The 18,428-nt window shown below is 34.7% G+C and overlaps 1 protein-coding gene across 1 annotated transcript in view; it reads left to right on the forward strand.

The window, feature by feature from the left end:
* Nucleotides 1–18,428, forward strand: part of ZNHIT6 (zinc finger HIT-type containing 6) — a 54,414-nt gene that overhangs the window by 11,066 nt on the left and 24,920 nt on the right. The window lies entirely within an intron of this gene.

The raw sequence follows: 18,428 nt of genomic DNA on the forward strand, positions 1-18,428 counted from the left end.
AAGATATTATATTATTAGAGAATGGTGTTATCCACTTATTTTATATGTTTCAAGACAAATATTTGTAAAGGTGGTTTTCCCTTTTTTTGGTTGGTTTCTAGGAGTAAAGTAATACTTTGCGTTTATCAAATATGAGATGATTCTTTTGTGTATTTTGAAACTGACATATTTAGAAATAGACATAATTTGTTTGAAATTTAAGGTAACTGGTTTGTGCCATCTGAAATATAAAATGTATTCCTGTTTTATGAAAGAAACCATTCAGAATGGTTTTACTACTACTAATATAGCCTCAAAATTTTAATTTTGGGGTCTCTAGACACATGAATGTATGTGGGAAGTTTTTTCCAAGAATACTACATTCGGTGTATTTTCTGGGTTCAGAACACAAATTTATGCTGTTATTTTGGAACACCTCAGATCTCTGAAATGGCAAATTGGACTCTTCTTGCATTATGCCTTTTACTCATGAATTTACAATGATTTGGGCTTGATTTTCTTATATTTTTAGTGTCTTCCCATGCGGAGCTTAGCAACATAGTACACAGTAGACTTTAGAGTCAATTTCTTAGCTGCTTTCACATCTGTAAAATGGAGCTAATGATAGCTACTGTGTAGTTGTGACCTTAGTGTATTAATTTACCTAGACACTAACTGGAGTGTAGGAAGGAATCAGCATATAGTAGCAATTGTAAAAGTAATACATCCTCATCATTAAAAAAATTAAAGGAAAAATAGCACCTTTAATTCCACTATGCAGAGACAACCACTGATAATATTTTGTTTTCTTCTAATCATGTGTCCTTTTTTCAATTAATAAAGTAAAACATAATATTAAATACTTATATAAAAGTATAAAAAGTTACATGACTCTCCTCAAGTTAAACATTATTCATCTATGTGAATAAAGGCATACACTTTTTTCTACAGCTAGCTTTTTTCTATTTAACAATATATTATCGACATCTTACTTGTTAATGCAAATCTGCCTCACTTTGTTTAAGTAGTATATTTCAACTATGACTGTATCCTAATTTATTTATTCCTATATTCATGAACATTTTTAGCTAATTTCTAGATTTTAATTATTACAAATAATGCTGTTATAAACATCCTTGAATAAATTGTTTTGTGTGCTTATGTGACTTTTTCTGTATGATCAATTCCTAGAAAGTGGGTCAGAGACTACATGCATTTATACTTTGGAAGGAAACTCCAAATTGTCCTCCCCAAAAAAGTACCACTTTGTACCTTCCACAAAAATGTATGAGTGCCTATTTTAGTTATACTGCACTTTAATTGAATATTATTAGACTTTTTTGCATATCTGATTAGAGGTTGAACAGTTGAATTTTTTCATTTAATGTGCCTGCTTATATCTCATCTTGATCTGTTGCATGCATTGTAAATGTTTTCACCAGTCTTTTCACCCTTAATTTTGTCTTCCAGTCATTTTTGATGCATTTTAAAGAGTTGTAAAAAGAATTCTATAAAACATAGAGACAGTAAAATGGAGTGGTTAAGAGCACAAACTGGAGCTAGGTTGCCTGGGTTCAGATTTCTAACCAGCTGCTTCCTAGCCATGTGATATTAAGCTAAGCCACCTAACTTTTTGTGCTTCAGTTTCCTCATCTATAAAGTAGGGCTAGTAATAATAAACTTGGGATAAGCCAGTTTTCATTTCCATTTGTAGTAAATGAGAATACCTGTTTAAACATCTCACTAGCACTGAGTTGTCTCTTTTTTAAAAAATTTTGTTGCTATTTTGGAAAGTGGAAATGATATTTTGTTTTAATTTGATTTTATTTAATTGCTACTTAGATATGGAATATTTGGCCACGTGTTTCAGAATAATATCTTAAAATTCAAGAGTGAAGTTTGACTTAATCCAATCTGTGGTAGTAAGATGATCTTTCGTTCTTATAACTATTTTGGTGAAATAAATAATTCAAAATAATTTGGTGAAATAAATAATTGAACTCTATGGAACCGAATTTTTCTATTCTTTGTTAAATTGCCCATTATTATTTATAAATGGAAAATGCCACGAACTGAATTTAAAATGTCTGTTTGGATGTTTGATGAATAGTAAAGCATTAAGGTGAATTCCCTGTTAGTTGATAGCCATACTTAGAATATTTTGCTTAGTTGGTTGATAGTCAGCTTGGAAATCTCTTTAGTGTGTTCCTATATTTTGTTCATTCTTGTTCAGCATTTTCATCAGTGATTTAGATCATGATTTCTTATCTTGGCACTGTGATGTTTTGAGCCACAGAGTTCTTTGTCGTGAGTGGCTGGCGTGTGTATTATAGGATGTTTAGCAGCATCCCTGGCTTCTACTGACTAGATTTTGGTCACACACACACACACACACACACACACACACACACACATCCCCTGGGATGGGGGCAGTGGGGAGAGGCAAAATTTGAGAGCCACTGATTTAGATGAATATGGAAGACATACTTATTGAACTTGATGTTTGGCAAGATCAGGATTGCAGAAAATTTTGATTGCTAAAAGGTGATATATAAGTAGCAAGATAAATATATATGGTCCTGTACTTAACTCTTAGGGGGGAAAAGTGAAGGAAGGCATTTAGAAGTACCTTTTTTGTGATATCTGTGTTTTCTCAGACATTCATATGAAAACGGTAAAAATTTTAGATGATCGTAGTGTTATTTGCTGGAAGGAGGGAAGAAGAGGATGCTACATCTTATCAAAGAATTATTTTTACCTCCCACATCACCAGTATTGTGTTTTTAAGAGACTTGTTTTCAATGCTTTTTTAAACTTTCAAAAGTGGTTAAGGTTTTGACTGAGATAAACCTGAATTTGAATATTGCCTCTACATATGGTTCAAGGTGACCTCAGGCAAGAGCGAATTTACTGGGTTGTTGAGGGGAGTAAATGAAATAATACCTAAATTAATACCTGGCACTTAGTAGATAATGTGCAATGATAATAAACGATCTGCATTCTCTTACTGGAAATCTTTGAGGATATGTTACGTTTACTATATTATATTCATCCCTAGTAGGTCTGGGGCAGCATTATGTAATCAAACAATACTATTTCTGCAGTGAAACCTACAAATGTTTACATTTTAATGGGAAAATAATGACTGTAAATGAGCTCAGTCAGGTTTCTGCTGCTGGAGGAGTTATGAAAATTTTTCAATTTCAGAGATTCAGGGTTTGGAATTGTTCGTATGCAATCTTGGTCCTGTACTAAGATAATTACTCCCTAGGTATTAAATTGTTCCTTTGTTTGTTTAAGCAGCTTGAGCTACAGTATACACAAAAACTCAAACTGAAGTTCTTAAAAATTAAATGTTCCACAGTGTTCATTGCAGCACTATTTACAATAGCCAGGACATGGAAGCAACCTAGGTGTCCATCAACAGATGAATGGATAAAGAAGATGTGGCACATATATGCAATGGAATATTACTCAGCCATAAAAAGAAACGAAATTGAGTTATTTGTAGTGAGGTGGACGGACCTAGAGTCTGTCATACAGAGTGAAGTAAGTCGGAAAGAGAAAAACAAATACCGTATGCTAACACATATATATGGAACCTAAAAAACAAAGAAAGAAAGAAAAAATGGTTCTGATGAACCTAGGGGCAGGACAGGAATAAAGATGCAGACGTAGAGAATGGACTTGAGGACACGGGGAAGGGGAAGTGGGACGAAGTGAGAGAGTAGCACTGACATATATACACTACTAAATGTAAAGTAGATAGCTAGTGGGAAGCAGCTGCATTGCACGGGGAGATCAGCTCAGTGCTTTGTGACCACCTAGAGGGGTGGGATAGGGAGGGTGGGAGGGAGATGCAAGAGGGAGGAGATATGGGGATATATGTATACATATAGCTGATTCACTTTGTTATACAGCAGAAACTAACACAACATTATAAAGCAATTATACTCCAATAAAGATGTTTAAAAAAAAAATTAAATGTTCCGGTGGTAACTTTTGAGCATTCTGAGTGAAGAATTCTTTGTGGTGTTTTTGTAACTTTTCTGTAAAGTTTGAAATTACTTGAAAATAAAACGCTTTTTAAAAACAATTAAATAGCCCCATATGAAGTGTGACTAAAGCACATTCTGCTTGAATTACCTCTGTAGGACTAACAGCAGGTTATGTGGTAGCAAGTGCATTAGGTACCTTAGAATCATAGGTTCATTTTAAGCCAGGCATCCTTTATGGTAGGAGTTTTTGACCAGTATGACTTCAAATCTCTTAAAATCATATGCAAAATTATGTGATATGTGAATTTTTCTAAGACTAGGAACCATAATTTTCATTTTATAGTCAAAGTGGCATATAACACTAACCAGCCTGTGATGTCAAAAGTGTATTTAATATCAGTAGCAACAAATTTTAGAGGACTGGTAAATTTGCTGGAATGTCATAATGGATAACTTTAATGAACAAAGAAAAGTTAAGGGATGTTTATATTAAGAATAAGTTGAGCCAATACGGAAAAGACATTCTTTGTTAAAAATAGAGGAGCTTAGTAAGGAAATGTGTGCAATATAAGGCTCCCCTACTTATTTTATAGCAGATCCCAAACTACTTCTTTTAAATTGTGACTCTTTCAAAGGTAACTTCTCTGCCTCATCTCTTACGTGGGGCATGTAACTTGATGTTTACTTTCACCCAATGCTAATCAAAAACTATTGAAAGAAATATGAAAGATCTCTATGAAGAAAACTTAAATTCTACTGAATGGCTTAAAAGAGTTGAACAAATGGGGGGAAAGGACCATGTTATTAAGAGACTCAATATTATAGAAATAACATTTATTTCTTAAATGAGTGATCTTTAAATCTGATGTGATCCCAATGAAAATATTAATGGGATGTTGTTTGGTTTTGATTTCGGATTTTTAAATTTTTTTTTTGGAGAAGGAAAGGATTCATGATAAAAATGACTTAAGTTCATTTGGAAGAGTAAACGTGGGAGAAGCACCAACCAGGAGAACCTGGGAAAAGAAAGTAATAAGGCTGGACTCATTAAAATGTATGAAATTTTAATAAAGTTTTATGGTGTTGATGTAGAAATGAACAGTTAGTTCAGATAACAGAGAATAGACATGAGGCTATTTGGCACTCTAGTATATGATCAGATAGTATTTCAAATTAATACAGAGAATGACTTATTCAATAAATGGGGTTGAGACTGTTTGCCATTTGACAGTTTTTTTACCGGAACTTCCAGGTGGAATTAAAATCTTTTTCTTCCCGTTTTATTGAGATATAATTGACATACAGCACTGTATAAGTGTAAGGTGTACAGCATAGTGATTTGATTTACATATATCATGAAGTGATTATCACAATAAATTTCATGAACATCCGTCATCTCATAGATACAAAATTAAAGAAATAGAAAAAAAAATTTTTTCTTGTGATGAGAGTGCTTGGGATTTACTCTTTGAACAACTTTCATACATAACACACAACAACCTTGATTATATTTACCATGTTGTATATTACATCCCTAGTATTTATTTATCTTATAACTGGAAGTTTGTACCTTTTGACTACCTTTGTCCAATTCCCCCTCCTCCCCTCTCTCTGGTAACCAGAAATCTGGTCTCTTTTTCTATGAATAAGTTTATTTTTGAAGAATAAGTGACCTACAACATTATGTTAGTAAAATCTTAAACTTAAAATGAAATTAAAAATATGGGAATATTTTCATAATTTTGATGAGAGGAACATCCCATCCAAAGCCATAAAAGAAAAAAACTAAATTTACATAATTTTTTTTAAAAAATTGACCAAAAAAGACCATAATAAAATCAAAAGACTACCAGACCCGCTTCCAAAAAAAATCTTTAAACATATATGACAGTGCTTACACATTAATAAAAAAGACTAGTAACTAATTAGGAAAAGGGGCAAAGGATAAGAATAGATGGTCATAGAAAGATGTATACATATACATACACACACACACACAATATGTGTCTGACAAGCATATATTAACAATATCTGATATAATGAAGGTATGAGCTAGCCAGACCATTTTCTTCTTCCACTGTTCTTGAGAGTAAAACTTAGGTGTCATTTTAGAAGACAATATTTCTAAAAATGTTATACCTGCCTACTCAAGGAATTTAGCCTCAAATGTATTAGTACAGTTCACAGAGATATATGTACATGTATATCTATTGCAACATTGTTTTTAATAGTGTAAAAACTGGCAACAGCTTCGAGTATCCCTCAGTATTGGGCTGAGCTAAGTTAATAATGATGCCTTCATACAGTGGAATTCTATGCAACCATTAAACAAAAACAGTTAGATACAGATGTATTGTCATGGAATGACATCCATGATATTGAGTATGTTCAGTTAAAAAATAATGTTGGAGTTTAAATAGTTGTCTGAAAGATATGAAGCTCACGTTTCCTATTGACGTAAAATTTACAGGCAATAAAATGTACAAATCTTAAGTGTATATTTGTTGAGTTTTGACAAATGCATATACCAGTATAACCCAGTCCCTGTAAATATATAAAATATTAACATCACCCAAGAAAGGTTTTTCCTAGTTATCTCCTCTCCTCCTCAGATAACCTATTCTAATTTTCACCCTGAAGATGAATTTTGCCTGTTTTAAAATTTCATATATATGAATCATATAGGTCACCCTTACTTTTGAATGATAGTTTAGCTGAATATGAAGTATCTCAAGTTGACATTTATTTTAGTACTTCAGTTTATTTATTCCACTGTTTTCTTACTTCTTTTGCCATTATTGAGAACACTGATGTTTTATACAATCTTTCTATGTCAGTTGCTTTTAAGTTCTTCACTTTTGTCTTTGGGGTGATTTATCTTCCTTTGGATTTGCTCTGCTTTCTGCATAATTCTGGAAAATTCTAATACATTATCTTAATTTTTTATTTCTTTGTCGGTCTTACCTACATTCTGGGTAATTCATTCAGGTGTATCAACCAAGTCACTTTCCCTCCTTAGCTGTGTCTAATTAATCTGATATTTAGCCCATGTACTGAGTGGGCTTTTTGTTTGTGTTTCAGTTACACTTTTCATTTCTTGAAGTTCTGTTCCTTTCCCAAATCTACCTGGTCTTTTAGGTAGAATGTATTCCTTTCTCATGTTTTAACCTCCCTTTTTATTCAGTAATTTAGTGCATTTGTTATTTGTGTAAATAATTGTCTGAATTTCTTGGAAATTTGTTACTGCTGTCTGCTGTTTCTGCTGACTCTTCATTTTGATGGCTTGTTTGCTTGTTTTTTTCTAAAATGTAATTATGAACTCAAGTTCATGTAGGAGGTGGTATGCATTTGCTTATGCCAGATACCCATCGCACCAATCCAGAACCCTCTTTAATTTCTTAGTCTGAAGTTTATCAGACTATACTACTGATAATAATTTGAACCCCAAACCTATTTGAGGAGTCCATACTTATTCATTCTCAATTGAAACCTTTCCCCCACCTCCTATACCTCCTCTCCTTAGACCTCAAGCTGAGGTGGACAGGTTTCCTCATTGTCTCCCTTTGCTGGTTGGCAGAATTTTTCTGGTTCACTCTTTCACTGCATAGTTTTATGCAGTGATCTCAGTTTGAGGTCTCCAGCTTATGTGAGATCAGTATCTTGTCTCATGTCCCGCAGTGGCTGTTGAAACATAAGCCTTTTGGTTACCAAGCCTCTTGATTACTTGGAAGCAAAGGCCTCCAGAGCAGGTATAGCTTCCACATTCCACTATGGTTTTTAGTTCCTGCTTCCTTTTGGCCCCTGAATATTTTTCATACTTTTTGATGAGCTCAGTATGTTTGCTGTATTTCTCCAGGATTTCTTATTGTGTGCCTTGAGAGAGTTTTCAGATGATCTTCTCCGCCAAGTTGCCCTAATTGCCTAAAATAAGTAGTGGCCCCAAAGGGAAGGTCAGTTGTCGAAGATAGATGGATCAGGAAGGCATGATAATTACTTGTTCACCTAACAATTCTACTTTTAGGAATTTATCTGATATATATAACCATACATACGGTGCAACATTGTTTGTAATAGCAAAAGAGTAGTATGAATCTAAATATCCATCAATAGTGGACTACTTAAATAAATTATGGTACGCCTTTAAAATGGGGAAAAAATTCAGCAGCTCTAAATGTATGAATATTGGAATGGTTGCCAGAAATACTAAGTGAATAAAGATAGATACAGAACTATGTTCATTGTGTGCTACCATTGTGTGAAAAGTAAAGGTTATATCTGTATATACTTATATTAAACTATTAATAGTAGTTATCTTAAGGGAGGGAAATTGGGTAGAGGGTGACAGGGATGGGAATTACGTGCCCTTTTGTACCTTTTTTGAATTTTAGACCATGTGCATGTAATACTTATTTTAAGAATAAATAAATGAATTTTTAAAATAATAATTTTAAAAGACATTGATGGATGTGGGCAGGACCATTATACATTTTGAGTTGTAAATATATTCAATAGTCTTTGAAAAGTATTCTGATAATGTCATATAAAATTCCATGTTTTTATCCATGGCTGCATCTTTTCAGTTGTGTTTTAGTGTTTTGCTACAGAAAGCCATGGATAGCAAACCTGGAGATTATCTTGGTTGTGTTTGAATATCACATCTCGTTTGGTTGCCTAAGTCTCTCCTTTTATTTTCCTGGCTATTTGGACCTGAGGATTCAGCAGTGAGGGGGAATATATTTTGACTTGTCATTTGGAAAAAAGAATTAGATTGAGAGACTCCTCCCCAGTAATATCTTTAGCTTAACTCCAGGCATGTACTCTCTTGTGTGGTCTAACCTCCCATTCCCTAGGAATGGACCCAACTTTTGACCTTTGTCTTCTGGCAGTTTGTCTCCACATGACCTCGATCCTCATTTCGAAGCAGCCCAGTCCTTCTTCATTCCTTTACAACTGTCAGCTTAGAACTGAGTTGCTATCTTCCTTTCGGCCCAGAGTTCTTAGGCTCTCTGTCTAGGGGTCTCTCTTAAACTTAGAGTATTAAGATAGTGGAAGTGTGCCCATTATTAAACAACAGTGTGAATTGCTATTTGAGCTCCAGTCCTATTTTAGAAGCTAGCCACTAGATGTCTCTCTTGTAAAGAAATAACCTTTTATAGATTCTTAAAATTACTTTTTGTAAGAATGTCTGTATGTGTGTAACTGAGTCACTTTGCTGTACAGCAGAGCTCGGCACAGCATTGTAAATCAACTCTACTTAAATAAAAAAATTTTTTTAATTACTTTTTGCTCTTTGGATAAAATTACAGCATTCAAATTTTATTGTGATGATATACCTATCCACCTCTGTATTAATGTCAGTAGCACTTTTTTCTTTAAACAATTATGTGGCAATACATTTCTTAAAGCACAGGTTTTTTGGCTTTGTTTTTGTGGGTTTGGTTTTTTTGGGGGGGTATGGTGTCTTATAAGTAGTATAAGTTTGTACTTTGTTGCAAACTAACTTTAGAAAAGAGCAAAGGAAAATGAAATGGATTTAGCAGTTGTGGTCATGGTGAGAGAGGTCGATTTGGGGGGATTACATAATAGGTGCTCAGTACAAACTTGTTAACTAATGTAAAATGATTAGCTCTGTGGTTTCTCTCCAGTAACTGCTTTGATACAGTCTGATGAAAAAATTTCAAAGCAACAGCAAGGACTTAACACTTCTATTCTTTCACACTGGTTTTCTAATGGTTCCTCAGTCAATCAGGTATTTCCTTACTGGGGCCATGTAGACAATGGTAAGAAGGAGGTTCTTAGGCCACAGCATCACAGAGGGTATATCTTTCCACAGCAACAGTTAGCCAGCATTCATACAAATGGAAACCAAACATTCTTGATCGTATCAGGGTCCCCATACTGGTTCAGTTAGGGAAGTCTTTCCTCAGTCACCAAGTCTGCTTCTTCATGATATGCCTCAGTAGTGAGTCCCTTTCCACTTCCTTCACCGCAGCAACTATCAGCTGTCCTCTCCCATGCAGGCCCAACTGGTCTCACCTGGGACTATTGGGGAACTTCTGAGAGCTCTCCCTACCTTCAGTGTCTTCTCACCTCAGTCACTCTTACACATTGATGCCAGATACATGTTCCTAAAGCATGTTTTTAGTATGATGGTCACCTGCTCAGAATCTTTTAATGCTTCTTGTACCCACAGGAGTCATTAGTTCAGAGATACCTTCACTGGTCATAGGCAGAACTGCCAGTAGGTGAAATCTGTCATCTCATGTGGCTTTGGATGGACTGCCTGAAGCTCTCAAGTGTTGTACTCTATTCCATGGCCTAAAATTACCTTCCTTTCTTTATCCCCCTGCCATTTGAAATTGCTACTTTTCAGGCAGTTGGAAATATCTCTTTCAAGTATTTCTCATTACCCAAAATAATGAAGGGTCTTCCTCACTGTCTTTACTTTTTAAAAGAGGAATAATAATATATTTAATAATTTTCAAATGTTTATTTTGTATTAAACATGACAAAATTTAATTTAATTTTTATGTGTAAGGGAGTTTTCTTGGCAAGTTATTTACCTCTCTGTGCCCATTGCCTTATTTGTAAGATGCGGACAATAATGTGCCAGTTTTGTGGTTTTCAATCTAGAGTATACATCAGAATTAACTGGGACAATTTCAAAATGCAGATACCTGGGCCCGACCAACAGAATTCCTGAGTCATTGAGCCTAGGGTAGAGCTTAGGTATCTTTACATTATAAAAGAACCAGATGAGGCTGTGCATATGTAGGGGCAGAGGATATATGGGAAGCCTGTACCTTCCTCTTGATTTTGCTGTGCACCTAAAGGGCTCTAAAATAATTTGTCTTTAATTTAAAAAAAAAAAAGGCACTAGGTGATTCTGATGTTTATCTATACCTAAAAACCACTGACTTATATGCCAGTAAGTCACTGTCCTCCTTCTCAAGTAGTTCAGTGGGAAGATAAGACAGCAAACTCATAACGTAGTGTGGTGAATGCTCTGATGGAAGATACATGGAGCGTTGTGGGAGCACAAAGGAGGGCTCAGTGCCCCAGCCTTGGGGAAGTGTTATGCCTCAGGAGCTGGGGACTGGAAAGTCCTCCCAAGAGAAGATACAATTTGAGCAAATTATTGAAGGACAAGGAGGAGTTTTTAAGTCTAGGGTTTTATCCAGACAGAGGGAAGGATAGTCTATGGTGAGAATATCAAATGCAAAAAGAGTAGCAAATTGAAGACAATGTAAGTAGTCTGGTATATCTAGAAACTAGGGTGGGAGTTGGGAAGTGGTAGGGGATAAGACTGGAGAGAGCCCCACTGGGGCTGGGCCTTGCAGGACCTTATATGCCATGCCAGGGAGTTGAGATAGAGTCATACTTGAAGCAGAATACGTTCCTGTTCCTCTAAAGGATCCATACCAAATAGTGGATCTTCATAGTTGTCCCCACCTGAAACTGGGGAGAATGAAAACCATAATTTTATGTCTCACATCATTATGAAAATACTTTGAAAAGTTCCAGTTATATATTATATTGTATGTATATGTATTTCCTAATATATTCAACTAAATGTGCCCAGGCTGGTTATATTCTTAATCCTTGAATGTCTTCCCCTTTCATATTTCCTAGACATCTGTGAAAGTACACATGGTAGTTCATCTTCTCCATTTTTTCTCCTTTGCCAGAGTTCCTATAGTACATATTTTCTCCAAAGTTAATGTGAAACAGATGCTGGCATTTAGTGCTGGTATTCAGTTTTTGTTATGCACATATCTGCTATCCTTTCTGTGTTCTGGTGTTTCTTAGTAGGGGCTCTATTGGCGTTTTGAACAGGACAATTTTTGTTGTGTGGGACTGTCCCGTGCATTACAGGAAGGTTAGCATTTCTGGTCCCCACCCGCTATATGCCTAAAGTGCTTCCCAGCCTTGGAACAATCAAAACTGCCTAGCCACTTCCAAATGAGATTGATGCCACTCCCAGTGGAGAACTGCTTTATTAAGTGCTCAAGTATTTACAGTTATTTGAAGCAAAATGTACTTTTTCATTTCGATCTTTACCTACTATATCCATTTTCTGAATATACTGTCTACTGAAGCCAATACCACATACTTAACCTGTTTCCTATTATCATGTAGTAGTGAAACTGATTTTTAAAAGAGCAAAATATAATATATAACGGGAACTTTTCAAAGTATTTTCATAATGATGTGAGACATAAAATTATGGTTTTGATTCTCCCCAGTTCCAGTAATTTTAATCCATGCTAAGTAACTACACAGATCCTTTGTATTCACTCTTCCAAAAACACTTACTATGGTACCAATCCTAATAAAATAGATGGATTATTTTTATGAAGTATAGTTACGTTTATGTTTGAAACTTTAAATTTTGATCTTGAAATACATTTCAAAAAGATAAAATGCCTATGAGTGAAGAATTATGTAGATATTTTGTACATTTGTTTTTTCTTGAAGGGTTTCACATTTTTGTAGATTTTCCTTCTGCTTTAAGTTAAAATAAGATTTCGTAACCCATAGTGGAACAAAATGCCTTTTTCCTGAAATTCCATCAGGTATTATTTGCTGTGTCCAAATTTTATAACAGTTGACAATATACAGATTAGTCTATCTTTTCCGTTGCTTAGAAATGCAAGATGACATCTAGAAAGAAAAATTTAATCCCTTGTATCAAAGTTAGGATGCTTTATTTTTCATGAAATAAAATATTCAGTTCAAACCGGTTTGAGCTATAAATAGGGTGTATTATTGGCTCTCATAACTGAATGTTCTGAGGTTGGATGGACTTCAGGGTGAATAGGTACAATGACTCAATTGTATCTTGAAGGAACCAGTTTATTGCTGATTCTCCATTGTATCTTCTATGGTGTCAGCTGAATCCTTGTAACAGTTTAGGTAAATATTTAGGAATGCTTCTTTCCCAGCATAACTGAACAGGAAACCTGAAATTCACCATGAGTGGACCGCCTAGGTCATCTGCCCAATCCTGAACCATTGTGTCCAGGAGGACATACGATGTGATTTTCTTAAGCCAGACAGTTAAGTGTATAGTCCTGGAGGTAGGGATGGGATCCATTCATCAAAATATGGTTATGGATTAGGAACGAGGATGGTGATAAGGGTTGCCAAGGAGACAAAATGTCCACTATAACTCTTAAAAGTGATTTTAAAATATGGAGGCAAATATTTAAAATAAAATATAATTGAGATCCATTTGAATTACCAGTACTTTCATTTCATAATGAAATGAACTTTCATTTCTTTTCATTTCTGGAAAGTTCATTTCTGGAAAGTTCATAATAGTATACTAGATTGGAGCATAGACTCTGGAGTTAATGTGCTGCCTGGGTTCAAATCCCAGCTCTGCCACCTTCCAGCTGAATAATCGTGTTGGAGGAGTGACTTACTTCTCTCTACCTTAGTGTTCTCACCTGTAAATAATAGCACTTATCCCACAGAATTACAAGAATGAAATACATTAACACATATAAAACATTTAGAACAATGCATGACATTCAAAAGGCACTTAATAAACTAGTCAGCCCTCTGTATCTGCAGGTTCTGCATCTACAGATTCAGTCAACCACAGATTGAAAATATTTGGGGGGAAAAAATCTCCAGAAGGTTCCAAAAAGCAAAACTTGAATTTGCTGCACACCAGCAACTGTTTACATAGCATTTATGTTGTATTAGGTATTATAAGCAATCTAGAGATGATTTAAAGTATATGTGAGGGGACTTCCCTGGTGGTCGAGTGGGTAAGACTCCGCACTCCCAGTGCAGGGCGCCTGGGTTCGATCCCTGGTTGGGGAACTAGATCCCGCATGCATGCTGCAACTAGGAGTTCGCATGCCGCAACTAAGAAGTCTGCATGCCACAGCTAAAAGATCCCACATAGCACAGCCTATATTAATTAATTAATCAAATATTTTTTAAATAAAAAAACTTTTTTAGATAAAGTATATGTAAGGGTGTGTGTAGGTTATATGCAAATACTACACCATTTTATATAAAGGACTTGAGCATCTTCAATTTTAGTATCTGTGCAGTGGAGTGTGGAGAAGGACTGAACCAATTCCCCCAGGATACCAGGGGATGACTATTGTTATTGCTACTTGCTAGGGCTCTCTGGTAAAAGGATCTACTGGTAGTCTTCATAACCTGTAGGCTTTTCTAACTTAATAAGTGGTATAGTATTCTGAAGATCAGACTTGTGGAAAATCTAGCTTTAGCTTACCTCGTGGAGTCACCTGTGTTTAAAAATCATAAGTAAAAATTTCAGGCATATTTAAACTGCACTATGTCAGTGAACTTCTCAAAAGTAGTAGGAAATACTTTCCTTAATAACTACAAACAAGGGCTAAAAAGTTAATGTCCTGAATATACTCTAGAAACAGTTATTAGAGTTAAATAGTAGGATGAGAGATCTCCTTGTAAGCCCCTCATTTCCCTCTTCTTTAAAAACCTTTGTTGGTAGTGCACTAACCACAGAATGAAATCCATATTGTTTGGCAGAACATTCAGAGCCCTTTATAATCTGGCATTAGCCCACATGTCCAGTTTCATAAACACTGAATTCCATGTAAGTAGAGTTTGGTTATAAATTCATGGCGCAATATTCTAAGCTAAAGGCCCCATCAGTATTTCTGTTCTGAGCTTCATAACTCACAGGACATTAAACTGAATGTAAAATTATAACAATGGTAAAAATAGTAACTAGCATTTTTGATTACTGTGTTCTGAGCTCTTGACGTGTATGTACTCATTTAATCCTATGATATAAATACTGTTCTCCCCATTTTACTGTGAGAACCCTGAGGCACAGAGATGTGTCTCTTGCTCAAGATCACATGAAGTAATAAATTTTGTTAAGAATAGGTTTCAGACAGAGTCCACTTAATCTCTGCCCTCTCCTACCTCTGGGCATTACAGTATATTGGATATCCTTTCTGTGTACAGTGTCAATAAAGAACAGGGTTCTTTTATGTGAAACTCTATAAGCTTCTCACAGTGATTTGGAAGAAAAACGCAGTGGGTTGGTGGTTGACTCACTGCCCTAAAAAGAGGTCTGCTTTGGGCTCATCCCCTCAGTCTCTTTGCATCCCTAATGCCTAGCGAGCCCTTAGAAGTGTTTTTTGAGTAAATGTTGGTTAATCAGTGATGGAATGGAATGGGAATTGGTGATTTTTTTTTTTTTTAGGAACAAAAATATTCATGCTTATTTAAACTTTGTATTAGAAATCTTAGTTCTTAGAAGTCAGCCTCCATGTGTAACTCTTAGTCGTAGCATATTTCTTGAGGAAGATAGCTTTGAAGCTGTCAAATAATTAGATAAGTAATCATTTGATAGTTCTGTTGGATAATAATTTCTGAGATAAAAAGGGAACACCTTAAAATAACACTTCTAATAATAAAATGTTTTTAAGTTTAAAAAGAATATTAAAATTATTCCTGCCCTTTCTGTGACTACCATCCTGCACTTCCCCATGAAAACATATTTGATTTTTCTGATTATAAAAACTACTAGTCATTATGTCAACAATTTATTTAATACAGACACATAAAGTAAGAATTAAGTCCTTTCACAATGTTAAGAAATAACCGTAGTTAAAAGCTTGGGGCATATCCTTCATACTTATAAATATAAAGTCATGAAGTCAGAAGAATAATTGAGTATATAGGTATAGTACTTCCCCCCCAAATTTGTGTCTTCATCCACATATTACTTTCTTGAAACTGTGGGAGAAAATGATCCTTAATAGTTTCTAGTAAGCAAGAGTTGTTAAATAAGTGTCCTATATTAACTCACTAAAATCAAGTATAAAAAATATTTATTTTCGTCATTTAATACTTACACATATAAGTATTTCTCAACTTTTTTTTCATTATTGCCTCCCAAGGAGGCTTTTTAAACATTTTCCCTCAAATTGCGCCCCCCCCCCGATATTTTGATACCACAGTTATACTCTATATATCTGTTTATGTACAGGCGCCCTCTAAAGGGCCACAAACCATTATACTATCTACGATTTTTTTTACCCTCCTAAGAACCAGTTTTCAGCCTTTTTTGGGTGATGCTGCCCCCGTTGAAAATGCATGGGGTATGTGTGTGTGAGAGAGAGAATGTGTGTGTGTGTGTGTGTGTGTGTGTGTGTGTGTGTGTTTGTTGATATTTGGGGGAGGAGGAGAAAAGGCTTTCCTGTGCATGAATAGTTACTTCAGTTTCGTGGCACTCAGAGAGAAGGGGTCAGTTTTTCTGTTACTTTATCAGGCTGTCCAGAAGGGAACATTAGGTTTAATGATTACCACCATTACTTCACCAGTCTATTATCAAACTCTAAACATAGTGCCTTGGAGTGCCTAAGTGACTGAGAATATTCTGGGTACCATATTTCTATTCTTGAGAACGTTGATAAATACGACAAGGACACAATGACATTATTATAGTTGAAAGCATTTTATTGAATTTAGGGAATAGTAGTCCTAATGCATTAAGAACAATAATAAATGTTTAAACCTCTGTCCCAGTTGTTCTCAAAAATAGTGATTTTGCCTCCCGGAGGACATTTGCAATATTTGGGAGCATTTTTGGTTGTCACAGCTAAGGGAGTGAGTGTTGCTAGTGGCATCTCATGGTTAGAGGCCTGGGATGCTGCTAAGCATCTTGCAATGCACAAGACAATGTACCTCCACCCCTCAAACCATAATAGAATTATCTGGTCCAAAATGTCAGCACTGCTGAAGTTGAGAAACCCAGCCTTATCCTAATGATTCTATTTCTTGGAATCTATCTTTAGAAAATAATCCAAAATACAGCAACAGTTATGTATATGCCTAAAGATACTCACCGAAGCATTCTTTAATTTTTTCCTTTACAAAATCTGTCCTTTCAGAAAACTTATAAGCAAAAAAGAGGGGGACTCAGAGTTCCCCTCATAAGTAATATTGTTGGAATTTTGATGCATGTGTATTTTTTTAAGTGGGACATATATCACTATATATACTTATGAAAAATGAGAAACAAACTCAATTCTTTCAGGCGCAGGAAGAGATTTAGTTGCCTGTGTCAGGACCAAATCAATTTCAGGAAAACTAAAGAACTACTTTAGAGATAATTAACTCACTCATTTCAGGAATTGTTTATACAACACCCTTCAACCTCTTTGTCCACTCTTAAATCTTATACTCTGCATTACTGTTCTCAGATGCCTCTTATACTACCATAGAGTAAAAAAGTACAGGCAGTTTTTCAGTTAAGTTAACTTTTAGTTCTGGGCACCAGTTAAAGGTAAATGATGGTCCCATCCCTGAGGATATTCTTTTATTTTTTTCTTTACTGTGATTTAATATGGAAGAAAAAGAACAAATGGTAAAAAATCGGAAGCAATCATAAATGTCTATCAGTAAAGAGTAGATAAATAGATTTTAGCATTCTTCATGCAATGGAATACAATGTAGCAGTTAAAATTAATGAACTAATTTACGTGTGTATTCATAAATCTCCAAAGCATAATGTAAATGAAAAGCAAAGCATAAGATATTTAGAGTATAACACTGAAATAAATGTTGATATCACACAAAATACTGTATTATTTATAGATATGTATATATATGTGTATGTGTGTATATATATATATATATATATATATATATATATATATATATAAAATCATGGATGACAAAAATAAACACCCAACCTCAGGATGGTAGTTACCTCTGATGATGAGAAGAGAATTGGATCAAGGAACAGTAAAAAGACTCATCAACCATATTTATAATCTTATATTTCTTAGAAGAAAAGTATCTCAAGCATATAAATATGGCAATATACAAGTTGGTTAAATCTGATTATGGTTACATTAAATGTTTTTATTCTCTTTTTGTTTTTGAAATATTGCAACATCACATTTTTTTAAAACTAAATGTACTTTTCAGATTTGTTCATATTTGAACTGAGGCCAAATATAGAAAGATTTTTATAATAGTCATAATTTAGCAATGTATATATAATAAAAGTAATGAATGATTTCCTTATAACCACAACTAACTACAGCAAATAAAATTATTTTCAAGGACTTTTCTCTCTTTGTTTTTGGAATGTTAAGTACTTTCTGAAGGTATTTAGGGTCTACTGAATGTTAAGAAAGGTGAATGGTTCTTGAAATTACTCAAGCAATGGTTGGGGTAACTGAGTATGATTTACAGTTCCACAAGATGACAAGTTGGTCAACTTTTTTCTTCCCCATGTAACTTATCAAATTTATTTAGAAAGAAACCATATTGTGCATTAAGATTAAAAAATCAGTTTATTTCATAGTAAGAGAGAAATGTGGTATCTCTCAGCCTCTTGATAGTGATACTACGCGATGCCTGTGTCACAGATAACAAATATTGCAAGGTGTTTCATTTTAGAAGGCTTCTTTGTTTAAA

The sequence above is a fragment of the Monodon monoceros genome, unplaced genomic scaffold, assembly GCF_005190385.1.
Source record: "Monodon monoceros isolate NGI ecotype Baffin Bay Population unplaced genomic scaffold, NGI_Narwhal_1 Super_Scaffold_18, whole genome shotgun sequence".
In the NCBI taxonomy this organism is placed as follows: Eukaryota; Metazoa; Chordata; class Mammalia; order Artiodactyla; family Monodontidae; genus Monodon; species Monodon monoceros.